Source organism: Gossypium arboreum, chromosome 13 (assembly GCF_025698485.1).
Source record: "Gossypium arboreum isolate Shixiya-1 chromosome 13, ASM2569848v2, whole genome shotgun sequence".
NCBI lineage: Eukaryota > Viridiplantae > Streptophyta > Magnoliopsida > Malvales > Malvaceae > Gossypium > Gossypium arboreum.
The window spans coordinates 53,456,979-53,474,604 of NC_069082.1; positions in this window are offsets into that span (position 1 = coordinate 53,456,979).

Consider the following 17,626-nt stretch of genomic DNA (forward strand, 5'->3'; position numbering starts at 1 on the left):
TTCGAAGTCTGATGTGTAAACGTTTGAGAATGGACTAAATGATGATATAAAGTCGTATGTTGGCATCTTGGAAATCGAGAATTTGTGGTACTTGTTGAGCGAGCTTGTAAAGCCGAGGAGCTAAGATGGAGAAAAGAAAAGTGATATGGGAGCAAAGGAGTTTCAGAAGAGGTCTTGAAGCCCTTCCCACCATCGAAGAAATTTAGAGATGACTTAGGCCGGTCTAGGGACACTTCGGGTTTCTCTAGACGAGATCGCGATCGACCCCCTGTGAGCACACGAGTCACTTCGGTCGCCAGTGTTGGAAATGATCGTCGGGACAAAACGGAATGTCGATATTGCGGTAAATGGCACTCGAGGAGTTGTAGATTCCATGACCGCTCCTGTTACAAGTGCGGTCACCGACCACTTTATCAAAGATTTCGAGACCGTGCGAACAGTAACAAAAATCGAGTGGGAAACCCGGTGTTACCACCGCCGGTAGACCATCTAGGAATACGGGCAATGCTAGTGGTGGTCGAGAGGATCTAGAGATGCTACGACCAGATCCGAGGCTCGCGCTCTGCTAGGGCTTATGCCATACGCCAAGACGCGAGGATGCTTCCTCGCCGGATGTTATTACCAAGATTTTCACTCTCTTTGATACTAATGTGATTGCTTTGATTGACCCTGGTTCCACTTATTCTTATATATGCGAAACCTTAGCATCCAGTAAGACTTTACCTATTAAGTCTATTGAGTTCGTAATTCGGGAGTCAAATCCCTTGGGTCGTTACGTGCTTGTTGACAAAGTGTGTAAGAAATGCCCCCTAGTAATTCGAGGTTCCTGTTTTCCGGTGGACTTGATGCTTTTGCCGTTCGATGAATTTGATGTTATTCTTGGTTTGGATTGGTTGACCATGCACGATGCGATTGTGAATTGCAAAAGCAAGACTATTGATTTGAGGTGCGCAAATAACGAGATAATCCGAGTTGAGTCTACGGACTTAAAGGGGTTGCCAGTTGTAATATCAACAATGTTGGCCCAGAAATATGTAAGGAAGGGGTGCGAAGCATACCTTGCGTATGTACTTGATGACAAGGAATTGGAAAAGAAACCCGAATCTGTGCCGGTGGTTTGTGAATACCCGGATGTTTTTCCCGAAGAATTACCGGGTTTACCACCTGTTCGGGAAGTAGATTTTGGTATTGAGCTTCTACCTGGGACTACACCAATTTCGATAGCTCCGTATCGTATGGCACCAACCGAGTTAAAGGAATTGAAAGCTCAGTTGCAAGAGTTGACGGATAGAGGTTTCGCTCGACCAAGTTTCTCACCTTGGGGTGCACCAAGATTGTTTGTGAAAAGAAGGACGGAACCATGAGGTTGTGCATTGACTATCGTCACCGAATAAAGTGACGATAAAGAATAAATATCCGCTATCACGTATTGATGATTTGTTTGATCAACTAAAGGGAGACTCAGTGTTTTCAAAGATAGATTTGAGATCGGGTTATTATCAGTTGCGGATTCGAGATTCGGACGTACCCAAAACTGCTTTCAGAATGAGGTACGGTCACTACGAGTTCTTAGTGATGTCGTTCGGGCTCACTAATGCCCCTGCGGTATTTATGGATTTGATGAATTGGATCTTCAGACAGTATTTGGATCGGTTCGTAGTTGTGTTCATTGATGACGTATTGGTCTATTCAAGAGATGAGACCGAACATGCTGAACACCTGAGATTAGTGTTGCAAATTTTATGGGATAAGCAGTTATATGCTAAGTTCAGCAAGTGTAAGCTCTGGTTAAGAGAGGTTAGCTTCTTGGGTCATGTGGTATCTGATCGGGTATTCGAGTCGAATCGAGCAAAATTTCAACCATACTTAACTGAAGCCTCCGAGAAATATTATTGAGGTTCTGAGCTTTTTGGGACTTGCTTACATTACCGACGGTTTGTAAAAGGATTCTCGATGATAGCCACACCCATGACGGCTACTTCAAAAAGATGTTAGGGTCGAATGGACGGAAAAATGTCAAAAAGTTTTGATCAATCGAAAACTTATTTGACTAAGCTCAATTTTAGTGCAAATTTAATCGTGCAAAGAGTTTGTCATCTATAGTGACGCCTCCCTACTTGGGTTAGGTTGCGTATTGATGCAAGAAGGTCGAGTTGTGGCCTATGCGCCGAGACAATTAAAGCCACATGAGAAAAATTATCCGACCCATGATCTCGAATTAGCTGCCATCGTATTCGCCTTGAAAATATGGCGACATTACTTATTTGGTGAGAAGTGCCATGTATTTTCGGATCACAAAAGTCTCAAATATTTGATGACTCAAAGAGACTTGAATCTACGACAAAGGCGATGGCTTGAGTTGTTGAAAGATTATGAGCTGGTCATTGATTATCACCCGGGAAAGGCTAATGTGGTTGCGGATGCCTTAAGCCGAAAATCACTGTTTGCTTTACGGGCGATGAATGTACACTTGTCTATTCTACCCGACAATGTGTTAATAGCCGAATTAAAGGCCAAACCATTATTGATTCATCAAATTCGTGAAGCTCAGAAAGTCGACGATGAGTTGGTTGCAAAACGGGTTGAATGTGTTCCGAATGTGGAATCGGAGTTTCAAATTGATGATGACGATTGTTTGAGGTATAGAAATTGGTTGTGTGTTCCAAGAAATTCAGAACTCATTTCGATGATTCTGAAGGAAGCTCATTGTAGCCGAATGTTAATTCACCCGGGGAGTACGAAAATGTACAACGATCTGAGACACCAGTTTTGGTGGCATGGTATGAAACGAAACATTTCCGATTTGGTTTCGAAGTGCTTAGTATGTCAGCAAGTGAAGGCGGAACATCAAGTGCCTACGGGTTTCCTTCAGCCGATCATGATACCTGAATGGAGATGGGAACGAGTCACGATGGATTTTGTATCTGGGTTGCCAGTGTCGGCAAGTAAGAAAGAGGCGATTTGGGTCGTTGTTGATAGATTGACTAAGTCAGCTCACTTTATCCCCGTACGCACGGATTTTTCAATGGATAAATTAGCTGAATTGTATGTTTCTCAGATTGTGAGATTACACGGGGTACCTATTTCTATCGTGTCGGATAGAGATCCGATATTCACCTCACGATTTTGGAAGAAATTGCAAGAAGCTTTGGGTACCAAGCTGCATTTTAGCACCACTTTTCATCCACAAACCGATGGTCAATCCGAGCGGATAATTCAAATACTCGAGGATATGTTGAGATGCTGCATCCTCGAGTTTAGTGGTTCGTGGGAGCGGTATTTACCTTTGATTGAATTCACTTACAACAATAGTTTTCAATCAAGTATTAAGATGGCACCTTACGAGGCTCTGTACGGGCGTAAATGCCGTACGCCATTGTTTTGGACCGAGCTCGGTGAGAGCAAAATTTTCGGAGTGGATTTGATTAAAGATGCTGAACAGAAAGTAAGAATAATACGTGAAAGCCTGAAGGCAGCATCAGATCGTTAGAACTCGTATGCGGATTTGAAACGAAGGGATATTGAGTATCAGGTGGGAGACAAAGTGTTTCTTAAGGTCTCACCTTGGAAAAAGATACTCAGATTTGGTCGTAAGGGCAAACTGAGTCCGAGGTTCATCGGGCCATATGAGATATCCGAGCGAGTCGGTCCAGTTGCGTATCATTTGATTTTGCCCCCTGAACTTGAAAAGATTCACGACGTCTTTCATGTTTCGATGCTTCGATGCTATAGATCTGATCCGTCACACGTAATTTGTGACAACCCGAATTAGGGCCTAATCGGAATAGTGGTTTCGTGACCACAAATCTGAGATAGAAATAATTGTTTTATAATTATTTCGGGGTTTATGATATGATTGCATGATTGTGTGAAAATTTCGTGATGAAATTCTATGCCTAAAGTGCTTAAATTGAAAGTAGGGACTAAATCGAATAAGTTGCAAAATTTGCATCCCAGAAGTTTTAGTATGAAATTGTTTTGGAATATTAATTAGGAGGTCTTAAATAGCAATTTTACCAATTTTAAGTTCATGGACAAAATTAGGACATGGAAGGAATTTTTGAAAGTTTAGTAAGGAGGGGCATTTTGGTCATTTGGATATTAAATGAAATAAAATGGGAAAAATAACACAAAATTGATCATCATCCTCCTTAGTTGCTGCCGAATTCTCCCTCTCTCCATAGCTAGGGTTTCTTCAATTTTCAAGCTCCATAGTAAGTGATTCCAAGCCCGCTTTTAATGTTCTTTACGCTTTTGGAATCCTAAGCTCGATTAAGCTTATGCTAGTAATAATTTAACCTAGGGTTCACATTTGGAAAATTACCCATAGGTGAAATTTGTGTATTTTGATGTTTTATGATAGAATATGAGGTTTTAAATTATGTTAAATAACATGTGCTACTCGGTTTTAAGTGAAAACGAGTAAAACCAAGATAATCTAGTAAAAATACCTATTGTTCATAACTATATGATAGAGTGAGAATTTGATGTTGTTGTAGAAGAGAAAATGTTCAGCATATCATAAAATATAAGAATAAGGGCTGAAATTAAAATTCCCGAGCCTAGGGGCAAAATTGTAATTTTGAAAAGTTAGGGGCAAAATGTAATTTTTCCATGATGTGATTTTGGATTGAAATAAATAGTATGAGTATTAAATGAGCTAAATGTGTTATTATAGATCAAGAAAGACGCGAATTGATCTCGAATCTGGGAAGGAAAAGTTTTGGACTAAATTGCAAAATTTCCACATTTTGCACCAAGGTAAGTTTGTATGTAAATATTACAATAATTTCATGTACATTCTTATATTTCAGCCTATTATATAAATATACTAGCTGATGTTAAAATATAAATCGACTATTGGAAGAATGGAAATAAATATAGAGAGAGATCCTGTTGAACATTCTGGAGAGATCGAATGAAATAGAGGAGCGTAGCTAGGTCACATGTATGATGCTGAGTGCACATCATGTGTACAAGAAAGCTACGAGACACCTGTAGTAGCTAGGTCACATGTGTGATGCGAGATGTATCCCATGTAGACAAGAGAGCTACGTGAAAGATAAATGTAGCTAGGTCGCATGCGTGATTCCAAGTGAAGGACACCATGTAGACAAGAGAGCTACGTGAAAGATAAATGTAGCTAGGTCGCATGCGTGATTCCAAGTGAAGGACACCATGTAGACAAGAGAGCTACTGAGACAAATCGGTTAGGTCGCATGAGTGGTACTAAGTGTTCACCATGTGTACAAAAGAGCCGAACTAAACGAAGTATGATGGTGGGGTGTCTTTCAAACCATTAAATATCGAGGATTGATCCGAATTGTTCAACGGGATGGTTTTGTGGTGATATTGTGGTTTGGACCTACACTTATGGTGAATGAAATGTGGTGAAAATGATTTGTGGTATATACATATATAAGATAAAATGAGGTTAGCATAAAGAATGTGTGAAAGAGTGAAATTAGCATTAAAACTGTTTTTAGATGGTAGCAGTGACGTGATTTTGAAAAATCACCAAAAATAGGAGGAATATAATTAGAGGTTGAATGAGATGTGAAATTAAAGTTTAATGAGTCTACTTTCATATAAAAGAAACAGAGCAAGCAAAGGAATTCTATATTTTGAGATATTTACAATTGTATGTGACTTGCTTAGGATGAATACGTGATCCCCTGTTCCAACTTTGAAAAATCATTAAAAATTGTACAAAGAAAATTAAGAAATATAGTTTACATGCCTAAATTCCTTATTGAGACTAGTTTTAAATGAAACAGACTTCAGGGTTGTTTGAATTGTGTACTGAGAGAAATTCAATTTGTAGTGAACAGAGGTCAGATCAGTCGAGCTGTGTAATAGGGGAAACTTTAACTAATAAACTGTACTAATCGGCTGAACCAAAAATTATAGAAAAAAATTAACAAAAATCTTTATGAGTCTAGATTCAGGGAAATTTTACGAATTTGAATTTCGAGTTTTGTAACTCGAGTTATGATTTATTTAGTGAATATGACGCAGCAGAGACAACTTAATCAAAGTGGAATGAATAGTGAAGTTAAAGTAGATATACTTGAATTGTTGTGTAAACATGTTAGATTTTTTTTAATTAGTATTTACATACTTACTTACTAAGCTATAAGCTTACTTTGTTTCTCTCTTTTGTCTTATAGTGTTCTTCGCTTGCTCAGAGTTAAGGATCGTGAAGATCTACCCGCACTATCATACTTTAGGGTATTTGAACTAAACGTTTTGAATTATGGCATGTATAGTAGGCTTAATTATTTTGTTACGTGTCATATTTGTTTAGGTTTAAAATATTAGTTACAAGATTTCGACCAGCTAATTTGTACAAGCCATTAAAGTTGGCTAATATTGTTCAAGACATATATTATACGATGCACTATCAAATTGGATGACATATTTATATTTCGGTTATGTTTAATGGTATGTGTTATGTTCGGTAATACCTTGTATCTGCTCCTACGACGGTAAGAATCTGTAAGGGTGTTACATTTAGTGGTATCGAGCTATGGTTTAGTCGGTTCTCGGACTAATAAAGTGTGTGTAAAAGTCTAGCTATACATGCCATAAAAATATTGTGATAGTGTGGTGACTCGATTATTCTAAACTGTGTTTTGTTTTAATATAGTAATGGATCCTCAAGGAACTGCTACGATGATGTTTAGTAATGCGCCGCTCCCGCACAAGGGACCGCTACTGTGGAAAGTAGACCGAGACATTGAGACAAGGAGATGAGGCTCGGATGCCTTTCTCCAAATGATGAACAATTGGTATATCAATTTATTCGAGCAAATCCAAATGCTCAACCTCCTCCACCCTCCTATACCTCGGACGATTCTCTGAGCTGCCAAGGTATAGATTTGGTAAGAATGAACAAGCCTCCGCTGACAAGATTCAAAACAAGGGGTCAAGAGTTTAGAGCAAAGGTCGATGATGATCCTAAGAAAGCGGAATTCGGCTTGAAAATTCTACCCGTGTATTTGATGAGCTCTCATGTACACCCGAGGAATGCTTAAAGTGTGTCAGATCACTTTTGAGAGATTCTGCTTACCACCGGTGGAAGACTTTGGTTGCAGTGGTGCCAAAAGAAAAGTTACTTGGGATTTCTTCCAGAAGAATTTAGAAAGAAATACATAAGTCACGATTTATTGATCAAAACGGAAGGAGTTCCTTGAATTGAAGCAGGGAAAATGTCTCAGAGTGAGTATGAACGCGAATTTGTAAGACTCAAAGAAGTATGCCTGTGAATGTGTGTCCACCGAGGCCATTATGTGTAGAAGATTTGAAGATGGGCTGAATGAGGACATTAAAGTGCTTGTAGGAATTTTGGAGTTGAAAGAATTTGTAGTATTGGTTGATCGAGCTCTTAAAGTCAAGAATTGAACAAAGAAAGAAGAAAAGTCGCTATTGAGGCCCGAGATGTCGAAAAAGACAGATAAGCAAGCCATTTCAATCTCAACCAAAGAGGTCCAAAGAGACAAACCCTCGAATGACAGCTTCAATTGGGGATTCACAGAGATCGTGATAGAGCATATTCGGGTCTAAAGCTCAAGCTACTTTGTGGCAAGTGTGGGTAATGTGCGACCTAGAAAGCTCGAGTGTCAAGAATGTGGCGTGCAACATTATGGTGAGTGTTGGGGACCGAGCGAGCTTGTTTCAAAGCGGTTCTCATGAGCATTTTATTAGAGATTGTCCGAGAAAGTTAAAGAAGAAAGATTTCAGAGTGCTAGATGTAATACCACCGCTAGTAGAGGTAGACCACCGAGAAATACCGGAGGTGGGACTAGTAGTAAACCGTGATGAAAGATTTAACGGCAAGATCGTGGCTAGAGCACCGTTAGAGCTTATGCTATACGTGTCTTGAAGATGCATCATCTCCGATGTTATTATCGGTACATTTTCTCTATGATACTATTGTTATTGCATTGATTGATCTCGGTCCACTCATTCCTATATTTGCATGAATTTAGTATCCAATAAAAGTTGCTCGTTGAATTTATCGAAGTTTACGATTAAAGTGTCGAACCTCTTAGGCCAATATGTGCTAGTTGACAAGGTTTGCAAGAATTGCCCATTAATGATTCAAGGTCACTGCTTTTCTACCAACTTGATGTCATTACCATTTGGTGAGTTTGACGTTATCTTGGGAATGGACCGTTAACATTGTATGATGCTAAGGTAGATTGTAAACAAAAGACACTAGAGTTGAAATGTGAAAATGGAGAAATTCGTGGGTTGAAACAGATGAATCAAATAAATTGCCTATGGTGATTTCGCACATGTCCGCATGTAAATACATGAGAAAAGGTGTGAAGCTTATCCGCTTATGTAATGAATATTGAGTTGCCTCAACTGAAATTTGAATCAATCACTCGATAGTCTGTGAGTTTCCGGATGTATTTCCGAGGAATTGCCCGGGTTGCCTCCAACAGAGAGATAGATTTTGCCATTGATTTGTTGCCGGCATCGCACCGATCTCGATTGCTCCATATAGAATGGCTCAATCAATTAAAAGAATTGAAGGCTCGATTGCAGGAGTTAATGGACAAGGGATTTGTGAGACCGAAGTTTCTCTCCCGGGTGCTCCTCAGATTATTCAGAAGAAGAAGGATGGTTCAATGAGACTTTGCATTGATTACCGCTACCTTAATAAGGTGACTATAAAGAACAAGTACCTGCTGTCGAGGATTGATGATTTATTCGATCGCTAAAGGGGGTCATAGTGTTTTCAAAGATTGATTTGAGGTCCGGTTACTACCAAATGAGAGTTAAGGAGTCGATGTGCCGAAAACCGCCTTTAGGACAAGGTATGGACATTATGAGTTTCTTGTGATGCCTTTCGCTTAACAAATGCTCCAAATATATTTATGGACTTAATGAATCGGATCTTCCGCCATATTTGGATAAGTTTGTAGTAGTGTTTATAGATGATATTTTAATTTATTCTCGAGATGAGTCCGAACATGCCGAACACTTGAGAACTATATTGCGATCTTGAGAGAAAAGAAACTGCTTGCCAAGTTTAGTAAAAGTGAGTTCGCTTCGTGAAGTCGGATTTTGGGGCATATAGTCTCAGTGATGGTATTCGGTGGATCCAAGCAAGATTTCGCGATCGTTGATTGGAAACCGCCAAGAATGTATCCGAGGTTAGAAGCTTTTTAGGCTTAGCCGGTATTATAGACGCTTTTGTTGAAGGATTTTCGATGATTGCCTCCTATGACTAAGTTGTTGCAAAAGAATGTTAAGTTTGAATGGACTGATAAATGTCAACAAAGTTTTGAAAAATTGAAAGCACGATTGATCAAGCACCAATTTTAGTACAGCCCGAGTCGGGAAAGGAGTTCAGAATTTATAGTGATGCATCATTGATGTGCCTTGGATGTGTGTTGATGCAAGAGGGTAAAGTGGTAGCTTATGCTTCGAGACGCTTAAAACCGCATGAGAAGAACTATCCTACACATGATTTGGAATTGGTCATTGTTGTTTTTGCCTTGAAGATTTGGCGACATTATTTGTACGGTGAAAATGCCGAATTTTTACCGATCACAAAAGTTTGAAGTACTTGATGAATCAAAAGGATCTGAATCACATACAATAAGATGGCTTGAATTATTAAAGGATTATGATTTAGTGATTGATTATCATCCGAAAAGCAAATGTAGTTGTTGGCGCCTTGAGCAAAAATTTCTTTTTACTTTGAGGGCCATGAACACGGGTTAGCATTGTCCGATGATGGGTCAATCTTAGCGAGATGAGAGCTAAACCGTTATTTCTCCAGCTTGATTTGTGATGCTCAAAAGAATGATAGTGAGTTGCGAATCAAGAGAACTCAATGCGAATCAAAGTTACGACTCGATTTTCGAGTTGGACCAGATGACTGCTTGATGTTTCGGAGACAGATATGTGTGCAAAAACGATAAATTGATTCGTAAAATATTACATGAGGCGCACAATGGTCTGTTTATCGCTTCATCCTAGTAGCACAAAATGTATAATGATTTAAAGAAGTCAGATTGGTGGCGTATGAAAAGGACATTTCGAATTTGTAACCAAGTGTTTGATCTCTCAACAAGTAAAAGTCGAACATCAAGTGCCTTCAGATTACTTCAACCGTAATGGTGCCCGAGTGGAAATGGGACAAGATTACCATGGATTTTGTAACCGGTTTGCCTTTAGCTCCTAAAAAGAAGGATGCTGTTTGGGTAGTGGTTGATAGATTAACAAAGTCAGCCCACTTTATACCAAGACGCACTGATTACTCACTTGATAAATTAGCCAATTATATATTGCTGAAATTGTAAAGTTGCACGAGTACCTATGTCTATAATATCGATAGAGATCCAAGATTTACCTCGAGATTTTGGAAAAAGTTACAAGAAGCTTTGGGTACAAAATTGAACTTTAGTACCGCATTTCATCCACAAACAGATGGTCAAACGGAAAGAGTAATCCGTACTCAAGATATGCTTAGATGTCGTGTTTTAGAATTTGGAGGTAGTTGGGAGAAATATCTATCTTTGATTGAGTTTGCCTACAATAACAGCTTATCAATCAAGTATACAAATGGCACCGCATTTAAGCCTTGTATGGTCGTAAGTGTCGAACTCCTTTATATTGGACCGAGCTTAGTGAGAAATGATTCATGGAGTTGATCTAGTTAAAGAAACCAAGAGAAAATAAAAGTAATTCGGGATTGCTTGAAAGTCGCTTCAGATCGACAAAAGTCATATGCGATTTAAAAAGAAAAGAGATTGAATTTCGTGGGTGATAAAGTGTTCTTGAAAGTGTCACCATGGAAAAGATTCTAGATTTAGTCGAAAAGGCAAGTTGAGTCCGCTTTTATTGGGCCGTGACGAGATTACCGAGAGAATTGGACCAAGGCATATCGGTTATCCTTACCGCAGAGTTAGAAAGAATTCATAACGTGTTTCATGTATCAATGTTATGACGTTATCGCTTCGATCCTCACATGTGATTTCCCAATGTAAATTGAGATTCGATCGGATATGACCTATGAGGAGAAACCAATAAAGATTTTGGCTCGAGAGGTTAAACAGCTTAAGAAATAAAAGTATAGCTTTAGTGAAAGTATTGTGGCACGACATGGGATAGAAGAGGCTACGGGGAACCCGAGGAAGCTATGAGGAAACAAGACTCAAACCTCTTTATCGTAAGATTTTCGGGACTAAAATCTCAAAAGGGGGAGAATTGTGACAACCCGAATTAGGGCCTAATCGGAATAGTGGTTTCGTGACCACAAATCCGAGATAGAAATAATTGTTTTATAATTATTTTGGGGTTTATGATATGATTGCATGATTGTGTGAAAATTTCATGATGAAATTCTATGCCTAAAGTGCTTAAATTGAAAGTAGGGACTAAATCGAATAAGTTGCAAAATTTGCATCCCGGAAGTTTTTAGTATGAAATTGTTTTGGAATATTAATTAGGAGGTCTTAAATAGCAATTTGACCAATTTTAAGTTCATGGACAAAATTAGGACATGGAAGGAATTTTGAAAGTTTAGTAAGGAGGGCATTTTGGTCATTTGGATATTAAATGAAATAAAATGGGAAAAATAACACAAAATTGATCATCATCCTCCTTAGTTGCTGCCAATTCTCCTCTCTCCATAGCTAGGGTTTCTTCAATTTTCAAGCTCCATAGTAAGTGATTCCAAGCCCCGCTTTTAATGTTCTTTACGCTTTTGGAATCCCTAAGCTCGATTAAGCTTATGCTAGTAATAATTTAACCTAGGGTTCACATTTGGAAAATTACCCATAGGTGAAATTTGTGTATTTTGATGTTTTATGATAGAATATGAGGTTTTAAATTATGTTAAATAACATGTGCTACTCGGTTTTAAGTGAAAACGAGTAAAACTAAGATAATCCAGAAAATACCTATTGTTCATAACTATATGATAGAGTGAGAATTTGATGTTGTTGTAGAAGAGAAAATGTTCAGCATATCATAAAATATAAGAATAAGGGCTGAAATTAAAATTCCCGAGCCTAGGGGCAAAATTGTAATTTTGAAAAGTTAGGGGCAAAATGTAATTTTTCCATGATGTGATTTTTGGATTGAAATAAATAGTATGAGTATTAAATGAGCTAAATGTGTTATTATAGATCAAGAAAGACGCGAATTGATCTCGAACTGGGAACGAAAAAGTTTTGGACTAAATTGCAAAATTTCCACATTTTGCACCAAGGTAAGTTTGTATGTAAATATTACAATAATTTCATGTACATTCTTATATTTCAGCCTATTATATAAATATACTAGCTGATGTTAAAATATAAATCGACTATTGGAAGAATGGAAATAAATATAGAGAGAGATCCCTGCTGAACATTCTGAGAGATCGAATGAAATAGAGGGAGCGTAGCTAGGTCACATGTATGATGCCGAGTGCACATCATGTGTACAAGAAAGCTACGAGACACCTCAGTAGTAGCTAGGTCACATGTGTGATGCGAGATGTATCCCATGTAGACAAGAGAGCTACGTGAAAGATAAATGTAGCTAGGTCGCATGCGTGATTCCAAGTGAAGGACACCATGTAGACAAGAGAGCTACGTGAAAGATAAATGTAGCTAGGTCGCATGCGTGATTCCAAGTGAAGGACACCATGTAGACAAGAGAGCTACGAGACAAATCGGTTAGGTCGCATGAGTGGTACTAAGTGTTCACCATGTGTACAAAAGAGCCGAACTAAACGAAGTATGATGGTGGGGTGTCTGTCAAACCATTAAATATCGAGGATTGATCCGAATTGTTCAACGGGATGGTTTTGTGGTGATATTGTGGTTTGGACCTACACTTATGGTGAATGAAATGTGGTGAAAATGATTTGTGGTATATACATATATAAGATAAAATGAGGTTAGCATAAAGAATGTGTGAAAGAGTGAAATTAGCATTAAAACTGTTTTTAGATGGTAGCAGTGACATGATTTTGAAAAATCACCAAAAATAGGAGGAATATAATTAGAGGTTGAATGAGATGTGAAATTAAATTTTAATGAGTCTACTTTCATATAAAAGAAACAGAGCAAGCAAAGGAATTCTATATTTTGAGATATTTACAATTGTATGTGACTTGCTCAGGATGAATACGTGATCCCCTGTTCCAACTTTGAAAAATCATTAAAATTGTACAAAGAAAATTAAGAAATATAGTTTACATGCCTAAATTCCTTATTGAGACTAGTTTTAAATGAAACAGACTTCAGGGTTGTTTGAATTGTGTACTGAGAGAAATTAAATTTGTAGTGAACAGAGGTCAGATCAGTCGAGCTGTGTAATAGGGGAAACTTTAACTAATAAACTGTACTAACCGGCTGAACCAAAAATTATAGAAAAAAATTATCAAAAATCTTTATGAGTCTAGATTCAGGGAAATTTTACGGATTTGAGTTTCGAGTTTTGTAACTCGAGTTATGATTTATTTAGTGAATATGACGCAGCAGAGACAGCTTAATCAAAGTGGAATGAATAGTGAAGTTAAAGTAGATATACTTGAATTGTTGTGTAAACATGTTAGATTTTTTTAATTAGTATTTACATACTTACTTACTAAGCTATAAGCTTACTTTGTTTCTCTCTTTTGTCTTATAGTGTTCTTCGCTTGCTCAGAGTTAAGGATCGTGAAGATCTACCCGCACTATCATACTTTAGGGTATTTGAACTAAACGCTTTGAATTATGGCATGTATAGTAGGCTTAATTATTTTGTTACGTGTCATATTTGTCTAGGTTTAAAATATTAGTTACAAGATTTCGACCAGCTAATTTGTACAAGCCATTAAAGTTGGCTAATATTGTTCAAGACATATATTATAATGATGCACTATCAAATTGGATGACATATTTATATTTCGTTATGTTTAATGGTATGTGTTATGTTCGTAATACCTTGTATCTCGCTCCTCGCGACGGTAACGGGTAAGGGGTGTTACATAATTAGTCCATCAGAGGTTGAAATTCAAGCCAATATGAGTTATGAAGAAGAACCGATTCGTATCCTAGCACGTGAAGTGAAAGAGTTGTGAAACAAAAGGGTTCCGCTAGTGAAAGTGTTATGGCTCAAACACGGGATAGAAGAAGCTACTTGGGAACCCGAGAACTCTATGAAAGAGCGATACCCAAACCTATTTACCGGTAAGATTTTCGGGATCAAAATTTCTTAAGTGGGGGAGAGTTGTGACAGCCCTAAAGTGACCCTAGTCGGAAAGCGGTTTCGGGACCGCTAAACCGAGTCACCGAATTATTTGAATACAATATTTATTGTCTCAAATATGTGATTATGAATGTGTGAAAGTTTTAAGTTTCGATTTAGTAAATTTCATGTGAATTTAGCCAATAGGACTTGTGTGACACTTTTGAAATGTGATAGGCTAATCTATAAGGATCTAATAGTGCATGTAATCAAAAGGAGGACTTGTATGTCAATTTCCCTTTTTAATTGCTAGTGGCCGCCATGACAAAGGATTATGGGCAAAACATGTCATAGACATGTTATGTTGGTGCATCATGGGAGGAAAAAAATAAATTAATGAGTATGGGTAATAAAGAAATGGAAAAGAAAAAAGAAAGAATGTGTGAGTGTTACCCCCCTTTGTCGTGAGTTGAAGAAAAAGAAAAAAAAAATTTTGTTCATCCTTTTTCATTTCTTTGGGCCGAAAATTCTAAGGAAGAAGGAAGGAGTTCTTGCTTCATGTTTGGTTTGGAAGAGGATTAGGAGGAGGTTTGGCCATACTTGTATCTAGATTAAGGTATGTTTGAGGTTGTGCCATGAGATTCATGCATGTTTTTAGTTGCTAGCTTGAGTTCTAATTAGCCCATGGTTCAAAACTTTGCTATGTCATGGGATGATATTCGCCAAGGTGGATTTTGTGTTAATGCCATTGCATGCTAAATATGAAGCTTGTTAATGATACATGTGATGGTGGATTGATGACTCTTGGATTTTCTTTTTAGCATTTTTGAGTGAGACATTAAGTTCTTTGTTTAACCATGACCAAAATTGAAATGGTATGGTGTTGTGATGTATTCGCCATGGTATATCCATAAGCATGATTTATGCTTATTGCATGATAGGTAAGATTTGTGTTTTGGATATATGTTTATATTTGGTTATAATCAACTTGTGATTCGGCTCTTGCATATATATATATATGTTTGCACATGATGTATTGGTATGACATATATACTATCTCAAGGTATATATTTACATATGATGATGTTTCGGTTATGAAGTAAATGATTGATGTGTATTGAGTTACAATATGGAATGCGTTAGTTAGTAAAATGTATGCCATTTATGTGTGGTATTAAGTGTATAATTGGCCTCAACATGGACATGCATATTCAGCCACATGAGGTGGATTGGTGTGCATGCATTCGGTTAGAGGCAAGCATATTGATGCCTATTCTTGGCTTAGATAATCGGCTAAAAGAGAGTGTGGACTATTGTGTTGAGTTAGATTCATGATTTTGTACATATGTGACTTTAATGTCTAATGAATATATATGGGCTAAGTACCTTGAGTTCCTCTTTTTGATACTCAAATGATTAAATCAATTTAATTGTCAATTTAAGCTCAAAAGCAAAGGGGAACTAAATCCGATAAAGGGAAGGAAAAGTGGTCTAATAGCCATCGAAATTGTTCGACAACATCCGAGGTAAGTTTTCGAGTAATGGAACTTAAATTATGATTTGATTGAATTATGTCTTAAGTAAATCAAAATCATGCTTTTGTATGTGGCTATTGAGCCTAAATTGTAAATATGATAAGTGTCTTGTGTTGAGCTTTGGTAATGAAAATGAAATATGGATGTGTCATGATTTATTGATATATGTGTGCATGGTTCTGCGAATGATGTCCGGCTAAGTCCCAAGGCTCGTGTTAAGTTACTAAATCCGGACTAAGATCCAAGGCAATTGTGCGAAGTTACTAAATCCGGACTAAGATCCAAGGCATTTGTGCGAAGTTACTAAATCGGATAAGTCCCGAAGGCATTTGTGCGAAGCTACTATAACCGGGCTATGTCCCAAGGTATTTGAACGAGTAGCTATATCCCGTTAAACTTGAAGGTACGTGATTCGGGAATGAATGAACTTGTTGTAAAAATTTCAGTTAATATGCCCGTGAAATCCCAACAATGAGGTATGTTTCAGATGTGCTTTGAATTAGTTGAGCCCTTACAAATAAGTATTCGCCGCTTGATAAACGAGCTACCGCCTTCGGCTAAGTTGATCTTTTGTGTATGAACATAAGGGTTGGTAATGTGAAGTAAGTATGATATTGAGAATTTGTGCATATGAAATTATCCGCTTAGCTATATGAATGCCATGCTTTTGTTGTGTTGAATCCTTGCTCAAAACTTACTAAGCATAAATTGCTTACTCCGCTTTCTTTATTTCTCTGCTTTATAGATTTTGGCTCGTCACCATCGGACTCGGGATTTTTGGAAGTCGAAGTCTCCCACACTATCAAAGCCCCTTTGGTACAATTTTGGTTGAACTTTGAAATGGCATGTATAGGACTACCCTTTTTGTTGTTGGTCATGTACCCATGGATTTTGTGTAAATTTGGATAGCCATGCGAAAATGGCTTATATATGCTTTTAGCATAGTACTATAATCGTTTTGTATGTTGATCATCAAGAGGTATGGAAATGTTTGGAAACGATTAGCCATTGGAATGGTTAATCATGATCATACTTTGTGCTATGTATGCAAAAAGGGCTAATTGAATCATGGAAATAATGAAATAGGTAAAGTCTACCTCAAAAGTAGATGCTGACAGCAGCAGTGATGTGGATGTGAAAAATCACTAAAAATATCAGGAATGGAATTAAATAGTGAATAAATTATGTAAATGAACCTTGATGAATCTACTTTCATATGGAAGAAACGAAACGGTCATATGAGTTGTATGTTAAGAGATATTTAGGTTTTCGTGAAACAGGGCCAGAACGGTTTCTGGATTTCCTGTTCCGACTTTGGAAATTCATTATAAATTAATCATAGATAATTAGGAGTCATGCCATATATGTATAGATTCCTATTTGAGTCTAGTTTCTATAGAAACAAAAGGCATCAGTATTTAATCCCTGTACAGGGAGATATCAAGGTCGTAATGCATGAAGGTCAGTGTAGTCGAACTCTGGAACGGGGGAGACTTTAACTAATAAAATGTACTAATTGGCTCGACCAAAAATTCTAGAAAAAAATCTGTAGATGGAAATATGAGTCTAGTTTTAGGGAAAAATTACAAAACTGATTTTTGAGTTTTGAAACTCAAGATATGATTTTTAAGGTGACAGTGATGCAGTAACCAGCTTGTCTGGAAATTTTTAAATGGACTGTGAAAATAATTAAGTTAAGTCTGTGTGCACCTCGTGTTCGACTCCGGTAACGGACTCGGGTACGGGGTGTTACACCTGTTGCCTAGGCGTCGCTGTCTACTCAGATTGAAGTTTCGGTAATTTTGAAACCTTTTTATCACCCCGATTCGTTCCTTACACATGGATCCTTGGTTTGGATCGCCGGAATTTTTTTTTTAATTTTTCGCTGCGCCTTGGAGGCGCCGGTG